At 40.3% G+C, this 14,761-nt stretch overlaps 2 long non-coding RNA genes across 2 annotated transcripts; both read left to right on the plus strand.

The window, feature by feature from the left end:
* Positions 1-11,346: 11,346 nt before the first annotated feature.
* On the plus strand, positions 11,347-12,762 carry LOC307012881. The gene is made up of 3 exons (XR_013800756.1): positions 11,347-11,655; positions 11,856-12,107; positions 12,466-12,762. It is a non-coding gene; the product is annotated as an uncharacterized lncRNA (long non-coding RNA).
* A 114-nt stretch (positions 12,763-12,876) lies between these two features.
* On the plus strand, positions 12,877-14,715 carry LOC307023288. Its single transcript, XR_013803648.1, has 3 exons — positions 12,877-13,625; positions 13,723-13,945; positions 14,576-14,715. It is a non-coding gene; the product is annotated as an uncharacterized lncRNA (long non-coding RNA).
* The last annotated feature ends 46 nt before the right edge of the window (positions 14,716-14,761 follow it).

Consider the following 14,761-nt stretch of genomic DNA (forward strand, 5'->3'; position numbering starts at 1 on the left):
ACTCAGCCGTCCAATGGTAAGGCTTATCTGCAGCCCGGTCTGTGCGCAGCTGCTGGCAACGGGGGGGTTCTCGTCCTGACAGAGACTAAAGGCCCTGACACACCAAGCAGTCACCAGAGGACTCGCTGACGCCGGTTGTTGCGTCGCCGTGTTCTCCTGCGTCTTGGCCATGTGTCGCACTGGAACACACCTAAAAAACTTCAGTGCGTGAGTGTGTATTCGTCATTCAAAAGAGGCAACAACCGGAAGACAGAGAAGAAGAACAGACTGCATGATATAAACAAACAACAAATAGCGTGTGCTTTCCATTTTCACTCTCGTCCATCGAAAACATGTTTCGTGCGGCACTGGAGCTAGATTTGGGTTGTATTTCGTATATGGCTTCGCCCTCTAAGGCTATCGCTATTGGGTAATCCCCCTGCGCCCCCGCGCAGTACTGAAACACTTGTAGTCGGGCCTATTTATACCGGAAGGAGGCCCGACAATCTGCTCCCTCTTTTTATCAGCAAACCAGCACCGTTACTGAAGCACAGAAATAAAAAAATGTATCATGAGCAAGCGACAGGAAGCAAAAAGCGGACGCTCTAGCTGCTGCGGCCAACGAAGACGATTGGCCCGTCCAGGAGCACATGGACGGCAGCATGTCCCTGGAGCCGAGTGCTGGGCAGGAGTCGGACGACTCCTACCCCATCTCCCTCCATGGGTCACCATGCGGCTCTCCCCTCCCCCCTCTCGGAGCGGAGCAGGGTACTGGTGTGGCGGCCGAGCACGCGGTACCCTTCTCCGTTGCCACGGCGCTGCCGGCGTTAGGTGGCATCATGGTGGAGCTGCCGGAGATCATCGGCAAGGCGGCAGCCTGCAGAGGTCTCCAGAGGAGTGATCCGGTCTGGCCGCGCTTCCCCGCCATTAGGAGGTACCAGGAGGGGGCGGCGGCGAATCCGAGGACCCTGAGGGCTCCGGTGGCCACCTTTGTTCCCTTCACTAAGGTGGAGGGATTCAAGGAGGATGGTTTCCCAACCACCCCCGCTCTGGAGCCTAGCCTGACGGTGTTCTTTGGAGTTAGGCAGGCCAACTTGATCGCCGGACGGCGCCCTACGTTGGCCTTCCCAAGGACCAGTATGTCGCCCGCCAGGCTGACCGGGCGCACCAGTGTGCATTTCAGGCGGCGGCGGCGGCAAACAACATCGCGTTGCTGTCCAACTCGGTGGTGACGATGGTGGAGCGATCCGCCACCTTGGCACCAGAGGAGGCGGAGGAGATCGGCAAGGCGGCCAGCACGGCGCTCTCGCTGTGCGCGTCCGTGGCTGTCTCCGAGGCGAGGATCGCTGCGTGGATGACGCAGATCCAGCGCCACCTCTGGCTGCAACAGGCGGCTGTCACAGAGCCAGCCAGGAAAGTTTTGCTGGACGCTCCGATCAGCTGTTGTTGGACAGGAATTTGGCTTTCAACACAATCAAGGTATATGCGGCTGCCATATAATCTTGTCATCATCTTCGCGAGCTGAACAGCCAATCAGAGTGATTGGCTGCCTGACCCGATGCATGGCCGATTCAACATGTTGAATCGGCCATGCATCGGGTCAAGCAGTCCAAATAAGGCGTGTCACGGCCGACGGTGCGGGAGACACCAAATTGAGTTTGGGCGACAAGACACGCTTCGTCTTCCGACTAACGAAAACGGCCGAAATCGGCCTGGTGTGTCAGGGCCTTAACGCGAGACGTCAGCCTGAATCTGGCCTCAGGTGTAGACAGCAGAGCAGATAATTAGTGAGACAGCTGGCGTCAGACAGTTGACCCCACAACGACCGGGACACACGCACATCACAGAACTCAAATGTCTCAGAGTCAGCTACAGTGAGCAATGAATGACTATTAGTGATGTGTCGGTCGCGAACGAGCCGATTCTTTTGAACGGCTCTTTGGTATGAACGAGGGGAACCGAGTCGTACTTGGTGAGAGCCGTTCTTGTTATCGTTCAATTGTTAGTCCGCACTCACTGCCTGCCAAAATCCACTCGCCTGTTAAAAAGCTTGATTTTGTTCCCCAAACGTATTCTGTGAAGACCCGCCCCTACTCTGATTAGTAGGTTTCAGCAGGAGGAGTGAGATGGGGTGGGTCTTCACGGAATACGCGAGAGAGAGAAGTCATAACAAGTGGTAGGCTACAGGACAGGTAGACGACGTGTTTTTCGGATGGAAAATGAGCCAAACGCGAAAACGCAGCAGCATTTTGATGCACTTCAACCAAAAAAGCGCACCATTTGTAAAGGCAAAATATCCTTTAAAGCAGGGCCAACAAATGATCTCCATCGCCACTTAAAAACACAGTATCTAATATTAAGAGTTGCGTGAATTTCATTCAAGGCAAGGCAACTTTATTTACTTAACACATACGGAGGGTAAATTCAAAGTAGTACATTCACGGACATGAATGACATGGATATGGCGCCACCTTGTGTCGTGTTTACAAAGCAGATTATTGACATTAGGTCTGGCAATACAGTCAATCATTATCCTGGTGATTATTTCACAGACAAACCAAGTAACCCCGCCAAAAAAAACGGCTCTTTTGAACGGCTCTTTTGAACGGCTCTTTGAAAGGAATGGAGCCATAAGATCCGGCTCCCTTCAAAGAGCCATAAATCCCATCACTAATGACTATGAATTCAAAATATAATGAAGGTTAATATTTTCTGTGCATTTTCGTGTATACATATTTCGGCTTCCCATGCACTGTGGAGGATATCGGGCTGGCTGTGGGAGAGAAAGTCGGATACAGCAGCATTAAGTCCCTGGCGCGGGTGAACCGCTGAGAGAAATGTTTGTACAGGTACAGCCGCTGATGCTGCCCGCAACCAAAGTGATACTTTCCAATGTCCCTCCCTTCATAACTGATGAGTTCCTCAGTAGAGAACTGTCCAGATACGGGAAACTTGTTTCTCCAATGAAAAAGATGCTGTCTGGATGTAAGTCTCAGTTACTGAAACACATAGTGTCTCACCGCAGACAAGTTTTTATGATACTGATCAATCGGAATGTGGAGCTTAACCTCCGTTTTTACGTTAAAGTAGATAATTATGACTATGTGATTTTTGCAACATCATCACTTATGAAGTGTTTTGGTTGCAGAGAAGAGGGGCACACCGTGAATGCCTGTCCGCGGCGCGGGGATCCAGCTCCGCCTTGTCCGGATGATGCGCAGGCGGGACTGTCCAACGCGTCAGCGGCGGGCCGTCCAACGCGTTTGCGCCGAGAACGCCCGTGGCTGCGCCGAGCCGGTTTGCCGTGCCAGCGGCCGATGCGCCGGTTGTAATGGAGCAGCAGGCGGCTGCTGCTGAGGGAGGGGTGTCTGTCTTCCACGGTTACGTCGGTGGTGGGGGGCCCCCCTCCGGAGGCGGCCGCTGCTGCTGCTGACAGCAACGCTGCTTCTGAGCAGCCGGCGGTGGCGTGCGCAGATCCGGCGCCGTGGCCAGGCCCTCCATTTGACATTCCTGCCCTCCCCCAATAAACACGTTTTATTTTATTTATAAAAATTAAAAAACAAAAAAATTGTTTTAAATTATAAATAAACTGTGAACTTTAAAGGTGGTCTTAACATCCCGATAGCAATGAATATCTTAATTGCTTTGACAAAAAATCCATTAAAAAAAATAGGCTTGTTTGAGACAAGCGACACCGACGCTGCGCAATTGAACACATTTGTGCATTCTTTATAAATGCAAACCGAGTCAAGCCGACTCCGGAGGGGGCGGTATGCACCTTAAAGTTGTTTGCAATCCGCCAAAAAACCGAGAGAAGAAGAAGAAGAAGCCGACTCCGAGGCCCCGGTTGCGTTCGAATAGTCCATTTAGCTTAGGAACCTTCCTAACGGAGTGAAATGACCCGGAATTCCCTCAGTGGCAGCCATGATAAGTGCCGTTCGAATTCTCTAGAGCAGTGGTTCTCAACCTTTTTACACCAAGTACCACCTGAGAAAATAGTTGGCCCTCCAAGTACCACCATATGACCAATGTTAAAATGCAGTCTCTCTCTCTCTCTCTCTCTCTCTCTCTCTCTCTCTCTCTCTCTCTCTCTCTCTCTCTCTCTCTCTCTCACACACTCTCTCTCCACAAGTGAGAATATAAAGAACAAAATAATAACTTATTCTCTCACAACAAATGTCAACTGTACACACATGTCATTTCCTGGACCTATACCAAAGTTTGAATGTAGGCCTCCTGCAACAACCTACATCGTAACAGAAAATGTCCTATTGGGAATTCAGTTCCACAATAATAATGAAGCCTCCAGGAGCAGATGAGCCTAAGGGCTAATAGCTCATCTTCAGTCTGCTGATGTTTGCTATTGCCATTTCTGTGGTGGCAAAGTAAAAAAGAAAAGAAAAAAGATAAGAAAAAAGATAACAATTAAGGACAAGTGTGTGCTTTTTCAGCGTTTGACCCCGGTCACAGCCTTCTCTCCATTATTTGAGCAAATGCCTTCTTCCTGAGTCACTTCTCTCCTCCATCACAGCGGCTGTGCGTATCACTTTTGCGTTGCTGGCGGAGCCTGCGCTTGTGCTCGATGACTGTCCTCCTCCTCATTCACTTGTTCACTTTCGCTGGTAATATCCTCCTCTGTAGCTCTCTTCCGAAAACCTCCCGTTTTGAGCCACGTTTTTAACTTAATTCAGCTTTCTTCTTTCTTTAGCTTGCTTGCAACGTTAGCGGGTAGTAAGGTCGAAATTAGCGACGCCAGAAATAAAATAAAATAAATGTTTTCGTTTCTAAATCTAAAAACAACAATACCCTATTAGAACTAATTTAAACCACAGTTTCAATTATCTCAAGCTTATTTTCATTCGTTGTAGTATTTTGATAGTATGATTTAGTTTTTAATTAATGTTATCCAATCAAGCCTAAAAAAAAAAAAAAATTAATTAAAACAAATAATAATAATGTTATATGTCAGATTCCTTCACGTACCACTAGTGGGAGCTGGCGTACCACCAGTGGTACGCCAGCTACCACAGGTTGAGAACCACTGCTCTAGAGATTCAAACTTCCTTTATAACCTCCTTTAGCTTAGGAACCACTGGACCTCCCTAACCGAAAGGAGAGGATAAAATGCTGCCCCACAATGCCTTTGCAGCCGCAGCATTTGACGTCACACAACAGTCGGCCGTTCACGGACACAAACAATTTTGACGGAGATATTATATCATGGAAGTTACGGTGCTTATTAAGCATTTTAAAACGTATCTGGTAAGTTGCCAAAGTGCTTTGTTTTGAACGTTCATCAGTATTATAATCAAAAAGAGAAATATGAACGTTAGTTTTTACTGAAATTATCAAATAAAGTCAACATTTCACTGAGCTGTGTGGGGTTTGTTCAACTTTTAAAAGATGTTTGAATGGTGATATACTTAAGCAATAGCTCACGACAGGCCGTGGTATATGCTCATTATATCACAGCTAAGGGGCGTGGTTCGGCCCGACGCGAAGCGGAGGATCGACAACCCCCTTAGCTGTGATAGTTTATGAAACTGCCAGTTTTGTACTTAGTACTTCTTAGACTACTTGCACAAATAATTTGAAGTACTTTTACTGTGTACTTTTCAGTAATTTGAGTTTCAAAGTCCCCCCCAGAGAACAAGAATGAGCATTTTTGTCTAACTTTGGTGTGGGATAAAAAGCATTTCTTCCATAAGTAGTTTATGAAACTGCCAGTTTTGTACTTAGTACTTCTTAGACTACTTGCAAACATAATATGAAGTACTTTTACTGTGTACTTTTCAGTAATTTGAGTTTCAAAGTCCCCCCCAGAGAACAAGAATGAGCATTTTTGTCTAACTTTGGTGTGGGATAAAAAGCATTTCTTCCATAAGTAGTTTATGAAACTGCCAGTTTTGTACTTAGTACTTCTTAGAGTACTTGCAAACATAATATGAAGTACTTTTACTGTGTACTTTTTCAGTAATTTGAGTTTCAAAGCCCCCCCCAGAGAACAAGAATGAGCATTTTTGTCTAACTTTGGTGTGGGATAAAAAGCATTTCTTCCATAAGTAGTTTATTAAACTGTCAGTTTTGTACTTAGTACTTCTTAGACTACTTGCAAACATAATATGAAGTACTTTTACTGTGTACTTTTCAGTAATTTGAGTTTCAAAGTCCCCCCCAGAGAACAAGATTGAGCATTTTCGTCTAACTTTGGTGTGGGATAAAAATAATTTCTTCCATAAGTAGTTTATGAAACTGCCAGTTTTGTACTTAGTACTTCTTAGACTACTTGCACAAATAATTTGAAGTACTTTTACTGTGTACTTTTCAGTAATTTGAGTTTCAAAGTCCCCCCCAGAGAACAAGAATGAGCATTTTTGTCTAACTTTGGTGTGGGATAAAAAGCATTTCTTCCATAAGTAGTTTATGAAACTGCGAGTTTTGTACTTAGTACTTCTTAGAGTACTTGCAAACATAATATGAAGTACTTTTACTGTGTACTTTTTCAGTAATTTGAGTTTCAAAGCCCCCCCCCAGAGAACAAGAATGAGCATTTTTGTCTAACTTTGGTGTGGGATAAAAAGCATTTCTTCCATAAGTAGTTTATGAAACTGCCAGTTTTGTACTTAGTACTTCTTAGACTACTTGCACAAATAATTTGAAGTACTTTTACTGTGTACTTTTCAGTAATTTGAGTTTCAAAGTCCCCCCCAGAGAACAAGAATGAGCATTTTTGTCTAACTTTGGTGTGGGATAAAAAGCATTTCTTCCATAAGTAGTTTATGAAACTGCCAGTTTTGTACTTAGTACTTCTTAGACTACTTGCAAACATAATATGAAGTACTTTTACTGTGTACTTTTCAGTAATTTGAGTTTCAAAGTCCCCCCCAGAGAACAAGAATGAGCATTTTTGTCTAACTTTGGTGTGGGATAAAAAGCATTTCTTCCATAAGTAGTTTATGAAACTGCCAGTTTTGTACTTAGTACTTCTTAGACTACTTGCACAAATAATTTGAAGTACTTTTACTGTGTACTTTTCAGTAATTTGAGTTTCAAAGTCCCCCCCAGAGAACAAGAATGAGCATTTTTGTCTAACTTTGGTGTGGGATAAAAAGCATTTCTTCCATAAGTAGTTTATGAAACTGCCAGTTTTGTACTTAGTACTTCTTAGAGTACTTGCAAACATAATATGAAGTACTTTTACTGTGTACTTTTTCAGTAATTTGAGTTTCAAAGTCCCCCCCAGAGAACAAGATTGAGCATTTTCGTCTAACTTTGGTGTGGGATAAAAAGCATTTCTTCCATAAGTAGTTTATGAAACTGCCAGTTTTGTACTTAGTACTTCTTAGACTACTTGCAAACATAATATGAAGTACTTTTACTGTGTACTTTTCAGTAACTTGAGTTTCAAAGTCCCCCCCAGAGAACAAGAATGAGCATTTTTGTCTAACTTTGGTGTGGGATAAAAAGCATTTCTTCCATAAGTAGTTTATGAAACTGCCAGTTTTGTACTTAGTACTTCTTAGACTACTTGCACAAATAATTTGAAGTACTTTTACTGTGTACTTTTCAGTAATTTGAGTTTCAAAGTCCCCCCCAGAGAACAAGAATGAGCATTTTTGTCTAACTTTGGTGTGGGATAAAAAGCATTTCTTCCATAAGTAGTTTATGAAACTGCCAGTTTTGTACTTAGTACTTCTTAGACTACTTGCACAAATAATTTGAAGTACTTTTACTGTGTACTTTTCAGTAATTTGAGTTTCAAAGTCCCCCCCAGAGAACAAGAATGAGCATTTTTGTCTAACTTTGGTGTGGGATAAAAAGCATTTCTTCCATAAGTAGTTTATGAAACTGCCAGTTTTGTACTTAGTACTTCTTAGAGTACTTGCAAACATAATATGAAGTACTTTTACTGTGTACTTTTCAGTAATTTGAGTTTCAAAGTCCCCCCCAGAGAACAAGAATGAGCATTTTTGTCTAACTTTGGTGTGGGATAAAAAGCATTTCTTCCATAAGTAGTTTATGAAACTGCCAGTTTTGTACTTAGTACTTCTTAGACTACTTGCACAAATAATTTGAAGTACTTTTACTGTGTACTTTTCAGTAATTTGAGTTTCAAAGTCCCCCCCAGAGAACAAGAATGAGCATTTTTGTCTAACTTTGGTGTGGGATAAAAAGCATTTCTTCCATAAGTAGTTTATGAAACTGCCAGTTTTGTACTTAGTACTTCTTAGAGTACTTGCAAACATAATATGAAGTACTTTTACTGTGTACTTTTTCAGTAATTTGAGTTTCAAAGTCCCCCCCAGAGAACAAGATTGAGCATTTTCGTCTAACTTTGGTGTGGGATAAAAAGCATTTCTTCCATAAGTAGTTTATGAAACTGCCAGTTTTGTACTTAGTACTTCTTAGACTACTTGCAAACATAATATGAAGTACTTTTACTGTGTACTTTTCAGTAATTTGAGTTTCAAAGTCCCCCCCAGAGAACAAGAATGAGCATTTTTGTCTAACTTTGGTGTGGGATAAAAAGCATTTCTTCCATAAGTAGTTTATAAAACTGCCAGTTTTGTACTTAGTACTTCTTAGACTACTTGCAAACATAATATGAAGTACTTTTACTGTGTACTTTTTCAGTAATTTGAGTTTCAAAGTCCCCCCCAGAGAACAAGATTGAGCATTTTCGTCTAACTTTGGTGTGGGATAAAAATAATTTCTTCCATAAGTAGTTTATAAAACTGCCAGTTTTGTACTTAGTACTTCTTAGACTACTTGCAAACATAATATGAAGTACTTTTACTGTGTACTTTTCAGTAATTTGAGTTTCAAAGTCCCCCCCAGAGAACAAGAATGAGCATTTTTGTCTAACTTTGGTGTGGGATAAAAAGCATTTCTTCCATAAGTAGTTTATGAAACTGCCAGTTTTGTACTTAGTACTTCTTAGACTACTTGCAAACATAATATGAAGTACTTTTACTGTGTACTTTTTCAGTAATCCAATGGCAAAGTCACTCCTAGAGAATGTAATATTTCCACCACCATGTTTGACTGCTGGTTTGATTCACTTTTATCGTTCTTTCCTTAAGATAAGATAAAATAATACTTTATTCATCCAGAAGGAAATTGTTGTGCCAGAGTAGCAAAATACAATAAACTCAGCAGCACAACAGCAACACTGTCACCGGTCTGTAGTCACTGTGTGTGCGTGGATGTATCTTCTTCGGCACAGGAACCAGGCATGTTGTCTTTTCATCTCCTTACACATACCAATCTGTTAATGCCACATATTAAGAGGTGGAATGTAACTAAGAAAGTTAACTGAAGTTCTGTAATTAAGTAAAGTTTTGAAGTACTTGTACTTCACTGTAATTTCCATTTTATGCTACTTTATTAATAAATAAATTCTACTCCACTATATTTTCCAGGCAAATATGGTAGTTTTTACTCCACTAAATGTATTTGTTAACTTTAACTTCTATGTAGTTTGACGATTAATATTATTAATATAAAATAAAAATAAACGAATAATATGATGTATGGTTATAGATTAAGCGACCCAACAGTATATATTACTGTAATTATAATGATTCCCACCTTTTCCCGCTGCAACATTAAAGATGAACACATTAAGGCATCAATAATTATAATCCAGTAATATATATTATTCTTAAATGGGCCATTCTGCACTACTGTTTCTCTAAGTACATTTTGATGCCAAGTCTTGTACTTTTATTTAAGGAAGGTTTTGAATGCATAACTTTTACTGGTTGAGTTCAAATTGAAGTTTGTGTTTGAAGATGGGACCGGCCATCAAGAGCAAGGGCGTTATGGCTGTTGTGATCCCATGTTATACCCATTTTACATGTTTTAAATAAACTTATGAATACATTAACAATTAACATATGCATCTTTATAAATATACCATGTTATGCAATCATTACTTATGTTTTATTTATGGTTATTTCATTCCATGTTAGATGTTTATAATCATTTACTGGTCCATGCCGCTTTTGTGCTTTTTTTTTTAACCTACATAAATCCTCTCCCTCTTCACGTGAGTAGTGTTTGTTATTGTGATAGACTCCTATCTTTCCCACCAATCAGCAAGTGCATTGTCACAGAACCCGCCTATTCACCTCACAGCCACGCATTATGACCATGTAATGAGCCATTTTGGCAGTGACGACTTCGAAGTTGCGTTCATTTCTTTCCAGCATATATTTCTTCACTGTGCAATTTGAAATTCATGATGACCCATCGTCAAGGGTAAGTATATTTTTCCCTACCAAAGTTAACGGACTAGCATATATCATTTGTATAGGCTTTCTTTACTTTGGAAATAGCAACTTCTATAAATTGAAAAGAAGTTACTTAAGCTATTTCATAGTGAATCCAATTGTTTGGCTATGTTATTTATGGTGTGTTATGTTTTGTCTTGTGCTATATATAGACATAGATTTGGCCCATATGTTTTTATAAGACGTGAAAAGGCTAGTTAGTTTTGGCTAGTTTCTAGGTTACCTTAACGTGGTGCGGATGCCTACATCGGCCATGAACAGCGACAAGTATCAACCGATATGGTTTGCTAAACTATTATGTCTTGCTTGGGATACATTTTTAAAAAAGTCGAACTATCATAATTTTTTGTTTCTGCAGTGCGAGGATAGCTGTATTAGCACACGGACCGCAGACGCGCGCACGCAGTTCAGTTACTGCAGTCCCGAGTACCGAAAACGGTTGCAGCCATTAATCAATATCATGTACAAAGATATCATGGTTGTATAATAAGACCCTATGGATGTATAATAAAAAAGTATTGTTAATATACATCCATGATAGCATCCATGATATATATATAATCATAGATACCGCGTTAGCGATTTGACGTTAATCTTCGTGTCCGCCATTGGAGAGCTCAACTTCTGTTATTGAAGAAATCCAGAGATGCAGACTTCTCTACAAAGTCGACTGTAACTCGCTTAATTATAAACCTATTTTCATGACATTCGGTTATAAACGTGAAAAACTGAACATGTTACTGGTTACTTATAGGAATTAAAATTCAGTTACTGAATTATATAAATATATATATATTTTTAATTCATATATTGTGTTTTAGTATTGTATTATATGATTGCATTGTATACTTTGTTGTTATTCAAAATATATAACATGTATACATGACTACATAGGCCTACAATGTAGTGAGTCAAGTGTTTGAGGCCAATGTTCAGTGTAGTCATATGTAAACAGAAAATAATTGCGCTCGAGATCTTTATATCTTTTCTACAGTATTCTTGATCTTTATACATCATGATATGTATCATTTTTGTAACTTTGAGTATTTTTTTTCTTTACAGATCCTTTACTTTTTCAACTTTTGGGAGGGTAAGTATTACTTCTTTTTGCACATGTATTGATAGCTTAGACAAATCTTTAAATAAAACAAACAATTTACCGTTTTCCTCCTTGTTTGAATAGTCCAGAAAATTGGTAAAGCGTGCAACTGACATTCTGTCATGCATCCAGAGGCTGCAAGACAAGACAAAAGGGCCCCTGGCAGAAAAAAGCACGTATCCAGAAGAGAGTTTCTGGGGAATTGTCTGCAAGGACTTAGGAATCACGAACATCCCAAGTAATAGGATTAGAATTAAAAATGCCTACCTTCAACATCAACAGGTAATCATAAAATATATATTTTTTTTATGTTTATTCCATTATTTTGAATTTTGTTTGCTTTCGTAATATTTTTTAATCTCCTTAAAAATGTATGAAATGTACTATGATTATAATTGAAGAAAATATTCAATGCTCATACTATGATATCAGCATTATCTATTACTCTTAACCTGTTTTGCTTATGGGGTGTGGGAATACAGGGCAGTGTGCAAGCGGAAGTCGACAAACCAGACACGTCGATTGTGGTGCCACAAGATGGAACTGAGTTGGACTCAGCCAGCTGTGGACTCAATCCTGAAGACATGCCAGATGTGAGCCCTGAAAAATCCAAAAATGACACAAACTCAGACTCAGCAAGCTGTGAGCCCCTGCTGGAAGTCCGCCAAGACACAGATAACAGTCTTTCATCACCAAATGACAATGAATCATCATCTGTGGATGACAGCCAAGAGGTAAACTTAGATTATTTAAAAAAAAGCTTTGGAAGTACGTCTGTTTAAGTGGGTTAGAATGAATTCTTAAAAAGTTAAATAGCTATTCATTTTTACATCTAAATAGTTAGATTCCCAGCTTTCAAATGTGTTAAACATTTATATTTTTTAACAACAACTATTTTGGGAGTATTGTGAATGACATTTGCTATTTCTGAGGGATGTCCTTTTACAGAAAAAAAACATCTTCTTATCCTTACATTGTATGATGAAATTTGCAATATGCAGTTCAAGTTTGGATTTGGCAATTGGATATACTTGAATGCATATTCATGCATACCAGCTTCTAATCTACCTTTCTTACAACTTGTGTTTGCAGAAAACCAGCAGTGCCTGCAGTAGTAGCAGTACCACATCATCTACAAAGGACGAAGACAAGCAGAAATACTTCACCCACAAATTGCCTGAGCAACCCTGTTTTTTTTTCCTTCCACACAAGGAATGGAGAAAACTCAGAAAGACCCAACAAAAACGGCAGTTCAAAAGTTTGCATTGGACAAATGTGATTGCAAAAGGTATCCGAAGTGTCCATCCATACTGTAGTTTTGGTTTCAAGAGGCACAGTGTGAAAATGATAGGCTCTATGACAAAAAAGCCACTGTTTACCTGCACTGGGTACTGCCGTTTTGATGACTGTCAGGTTCAAGTAAATTCAAGTAAATGCTTCCAGGGGAGCAAGGTGCGGCACAGCCTTCAACAGCTGAGAAGGAGGCCAATTAGAGCTGAAGAAAGGCAGCTGATAGCAGACACTCTTAGCTCTAAACTCCCAAGAAGTGTACATTTACAAAGCTTGAACAAGTTGGAGGAGACTGTTCTGCAATCTGGTTGCAGAGATGAGGTGCCGACAACTGGAGTCTTAAAGAGTATATCTTGGGGTGAAAGGGAAAAGCAGAGGAGGCACGAAAATGAGATGGTGAGTCTGCAACTTATGTCTGAGGATGTTCAAGACAAAGATGACCAGTGGATTCAGAAGGTAATCCTGCAGCCAAAAGGTGTCATGCTTTGGTCTAAGAGAACAATTAGGTTATTCCATGACAGATCGAAGGAGGACATTGTCTACCTAGATGCCACAGGTAGCATTGTTAAAAAGGCAAAAGGGGAGAGCACACCTTTTTACATCTATGAACTTGTGGTCAGAAATCCAGTAAAAGGATGCTCCCCTGTCCCTGTTGCCACATATGTTACCTGTGAACACACCACAGCATCGATAACATACTTTCTTGGTTCTTTCATCACAGACTGTGTCAAACAACATGGGCCAAAAATACGCAGAAGACCAGTTATGTTCCTTTGTGATGGCTCTGTAGTTTTGATGCAGGCAATGGCTCATAATCTATGTGGCCTTAGTCTCAATGAACTACTATCACAATATTATCACATTGTGACGGGACAAGGAAAGGAGCATGCACTTGCACTTACTATCTTACATAGATGCCTGAGCCATGTCATGAAAAACGCAAAGGACCTCTGCAAAAAACAGTGAGTGATTTCTTCAACTGAATATGATTTAGTTATATTTTAGTTTAGAGTATAGTGGCATTGTAATAATATTAATTCTGTAAATTTTTCCTGACAGTGCCGCGAAACACTATCGTCTGTGCATGCATGTCTTCGGGCTGATGACCCAGGCCACTACTCTAAAAGAACTGGATCAATTAGTAGTTAGTGCCACCGTGCTGCTGGCAAGTCCATGCAGTGGGGAAAATGTTGAGAAACATTTTAAAGACCTTCAGACGCTTTTGACAGCAGTTGCCCAGCCAGTCATTGATGACTCAGGCATTGCTGAGGAAGACTTTGTGGTAGGTAATCCTTTGTAGAATTGTAAAATAAAATTGTATAATGGATTAGTTGTCAACTATTAAATTAATCGCCAACTATTTCAAAAATCTGTTTGAGTAATTTCTTAAGAAAAAGTAAATATTGTCTAAAAGTAAATATTCTCTGATTCCAGCTTCTTAAATGTGAATATTTTATGCTATATTTACTCCTTTATGACAGTAAATTGAATATCTTTGAGTTGTGGACAAAACAAGACATTTGAGTACCGTCATGTTGGACTTTGGGAAACACTGATTTTCTGAGATTTTATAGACCAAACAACTAATCGATTAATCAAGAAAATTATCGACAAATTAATTGACAATGAAAATAATTGTTATTTGCAGACCTAATGTTTATGTGTTTTTCTGGGTGCTTTGAGTATTTCCCTTTTGTGAGTTATGCCTAAATAGGTATAAGCTGCATGGACTTTTTTCCTTTGTAGAAATGTTCAGCAGATATTAATTTATTATAACTGCAGTCCATGAAAATACAAAATACACAATTACATGGACCAAAGAATTATAATATTGTAAGTAACATCTGGTTTAGTACTCAAAAATGCACCAAAATACAAAACAATTACATGAACGTGATTATGTGTCTTACAGAATGATTTGGGCCCAACACCGTTTGACTACCACTTTAAGGATGTCATCCAGCTGGCATCATTGGATAAAGTTGGAGAGCCAAATGAGTACTTTTGCCCAAACTTTATCCCCAAGCTGCTCAAGTACTTTCTGCCTCAGGCTGCTCTGTGGTCAAGACTACTAGTGGGTTAGTTAACTTCCTCTTCT

Source organism: Notothenia rossii (genome assembly GCF_949606895.1).
Source record: "Notothenia rossii genome assembly, chromosome: 1".
Lineage (NCBI taxonomy): Eukaryota > Metazoa > Chordata > Actinopteri > Perciformes > Nototheniidae > Notothenia > Notothenia rossii.